The sequence below is a fragment of the Elephantulus edwardii genome, unplaced genomic scaffold, assembly GCF_000299155.1.
Source record: "Elephantulus edwardii isolate Elephantulus edwardi_28Jun2011 unplaced genomic scaffold, EleEdw1.0 scaffold00046, whole genome shotgun sequence".
NCBI classification, from domain to species: Eukaryota; Metazoa; Chordata; class Mammalia; order Macroscelidea; family Macroscelididae; genus Elephantulus; species Elephantulus edwardii.
This window is the reverse complement of record NW_006399796.1, coordinates 8,280,104-8,283,687: the sequence shown is the minus strand read 5'-3', so window position 1 is coordinate 8,283,687 and position 3,584 is coordinate 8,280,104. Positions and strand designations below refer to the sequence as shown.

At 38.9% G+C, this 3,584-nt stretch overlaps 1 pseudogene; it reads right to left on the bottom strand.

Moving 5' to 3' along the window:
• Nucleotides 1–1,113: 1,113 nt before the first annotated feature.
• On the bottom strand, nt 1,114–1,603 carry LOC102847172 (annotated as a pseudogene).
• Nucleotides 1,604–3,584: the final 1,981 nt, after the last annotated feature.

Sequence of the window (3,584 nt, the reverse complement as noted above, 5' to 3'; positions counted from 1 at the left end):
TGAAGCACTTGCTGCAGAAGGTCAATGACTACAGCCTTCTATATGGATTAAGGCTCAACACCAAGAAAACAAAGATTCTCACCACTGGGCTAATTGACAGCATCATGATAGATGGTGAAGAGTTTGAGATTGCTAACAGCATTAGTTTGCTTGGCTCCATAAAACACTTTTGGTACCAGCAGCCAGGAAATTAAAAGATGAAATGCATTGGGAAAGTCTGCTGTCAGAGATCTCTCCAAAGTACTGAAGAGCAATGAATTCAGTCTGGAGACTAAAGTGCACCTGATCCAGGCCGTCGTCTCTGCAATTGCTTGTTATGCATCAGAGAGCTGGACAATGACTAGGGATAACAGAAAGAGCATTATTGCCCTTGAGCTGTGGTGCTGGAGAAGAGTATTGAATATACAATGGACTACTAGAAGAACAAACAATTTCACCCTAGAGAGGGTGAAACCAGGCTGCTCCTTGAAAACAAGGATTCTGAAGCTTCGTGTGACATACTTTGGACATGTTGCAAGGAGGGCCCAGTCCTTGGAAAGGGACGTCATGCTTGGGAGGGTAGAGGAACAGCACAGGAAAGGAAGACCTTTGATGAGATGGCTTGATTCAGTGACTGGGGTAATGGGGGTAGTAGGTGTGTGAGAGACAATAAGATTGGCACAGGATAGAGCAGGGTTTAGGGCTGTTGTACATAGAGTTGCTATGAGTTTCAGATGACTTGATGGCACATAACAACAACTTAGTTTAACCACATCAAGTTGGAGTAGCAACAGCCAAGAAAGAATGATTAAACTGGCTAGCATCCAGCATTCAGTTTGGGGTTATATTTAAGGTCAGTTTTTTTCTTTCTTTGACAGACAAAATGTGAGGAATGAAACATTTATTTTACTGGGAAATGTAAAAAAAATTAAAATATTCCTAATAAAATCCTGGAAAGTGTTTTTTGTTTTTATAAACAAGTAAAATGTGCTTATCTTTTTAAAGTTTTAATCCTAATTCCTGATGCCAAGCAAAAAATATCATTCAATGTTATGCCAATTGTTAAGAATAAATTTAGAGATACTTAAAATAACATGTGTTTGGGGTTCTGATCTACATTTCTAATTGCCAACATTATGCTTTGTTCTTGGTAGAATCATCTTTGTTTCTTCTTTTTACATCGCAATTATAAACCCTGGCCATATGGACATCTGTGGTAGTAAATTAATCTCAAAAAAAATCTAGGTCTTCCTAAAGAGAATCAAGATTTTTTGGTGGCAGTTGATAAGTTCTTTTCCAACAGTGCCTGAGCTTCATTATAACCTTAGGCCCCAACTACAAACACATTTTATAAAAAGGAGGAACAGAAGCTTTGCAATACAAGTTATCAACCCGTAAGAATCTGGTCTCCAGTGAATTGGTGGGCTCTTCTTTCTTCTACATGTATTTAAGAATTTCTAAAATCTGCTCAATTTCTGGAATCTGACCTTTCAGCCTCCTTTTATTTTTGAACAAGGTTGAGTTCCATAAACTTACACTTCTGGTATTGCTCATCCAACTTCTTGAATACTGTATCTGCAGTGTCATTCCCAGGTTGTTTCATGAAGGAATCTCCATCTTCCACAAATATGTCCTATTCTCCTCTCATGGGATTAATTACCTCTGAAAACCCACCAGAGGATCAGCTACGGGTAGATTCTGAATCTATGGTACATACACAAGATCCATTAGTGCCCTTTCCCTATGGCCACTTCTCCAAAGCCCCACCCATCTTTAACGACTGCCATCTTCATGAAGGGAGAGTGTCCAGATGCCAACTGCCTCCCAGGCCCTCTTCCATTTTCTTTTGATGCTTCTTGCATCATTCAGGATTTTGTCATTAGTTCCAAGTATTCTACCTTGAGGCTTTAGTTATTTCCCTTTGAGAATGCTAAACAAGTTTTTGTTTTATTTTCTAACTCCAGCTCTTTGCCCGTTTTGTTACATATTTTGCTTTGTTTTCTTGAGTTGTCCTTTGAAATCACCTTTTGATCTCTTTTACTCTATCATTTCTTCCCCGTGTTTTGGCCTTTTGAGGTTCTAATGCAGTTTTCAAAATCTCTTCTGACATACGGCTCTTATTGTTGGTGGTGTGTGCCATCAAGTTGGAACTAAGTCATAGCTGACCCCCCTGCAGGTTTCAGAGGCAGTAAATCACACAGGAGATTGTCCATCCTTCTCCTACAGAACATCTGGTGGATTTGAACAGCCTACTTCTGGGATTGCAGTACAGCTTCTTACTACTAGGTCAGAACTCGCTTATAACTGTCAGGCTATTGTTTTATGCCTTTGACTCAGACTGACCCAAAGCTGCCCCTCCAGTGGGTCAGTAATACAATGGGAGGAGATTGCTCAAGTTAAAAATCTTTTCTTCAGAACCTAATAAAAATGCATGATAAATCGATAATAAAACATTATCTACGTTATCTACAACCATTGTTGTTGTTATTACGTGCCATTGAGTCACATTGGACTGTTAATAAAAGCAAATAGTTCACATAATAATAAAGAAAATTCTACTGGAATTTCAAGATAAAATCCTTTCACTATAAACACCGTATTTATTGTTATTTACTAATCTATAACTCATAAAATTGAATGATAAACTGCTTTAAGTACAACTGTATAGTGAAAGTTAGACCAAATATCCTTGTATATACTCACATTCACCATCTATTTATAAAAATGATATTCTAAGACAGTGTTGTCAAAGATTTATTGTTCAAAATTGCTTTCCTAGACATTGATTGACATTGACTTTGGCACATGGATGGGCAAGAACATGTGAAGAGAGTATATTAGTCTACAAGTGGATTGGCTAGTTTCACCATTAAATTGTCAGAGCTGATGAGGATGGCACAAGATAAGACAGAGTTGAAATCTATTCGTAATGTCACTGTGAATATGTCATGCAACAATAACAACAAATAGAGCTTCAGTGGCCTAGTAGGTAAGGAATTGTACTGCCAACATAAAAATACAGATTCAGATCCACCAGATACACACAGGGGAAAAAATAGGCAGTCTCCCCTGTGATTTACACCCTCTGTTGAATAGTGAATCTGCTGTTCAAAATGCCTTTTCTAGGACTTTGCCCTTGACTTTTACCACATGGCTGAATGGGAACATGCAAATAGGGTATGTTGGTCTAGCCAGGGAATTGGCTGTTTTGTTATTTTACCAGGTTTAAATTGAGCAGGTTCAGCAGCAGAAACTTGAGTATCTCACTACAAGCAAGAAAGACACACCAGAGAATACAGTACTTTTTCAGGGCCAGAGATTCCTGAACCGCTCAGACCTACAGGAGAGCACCAGCAGTCTCAGCAGAGAACTGCTGGCCCAATATGGAACAAAGCTGACCTGGGATTGCTACATCTCAGAGTCAGAGTCACCCACGCTTGCTGGAAGACTAGGGGAGAGGCAGCATATTTATCAGGACTAAGAAAGCTTAGTAATATTATTGGTCTAAAGCCACAAGGTTGAAGGTTTAAGGGCCTGAAAACACATGTAAGATACTATCCTGACTGAGAAATTGTGTCCTGTAGCTGAGTTGTGTTGTTAATTTG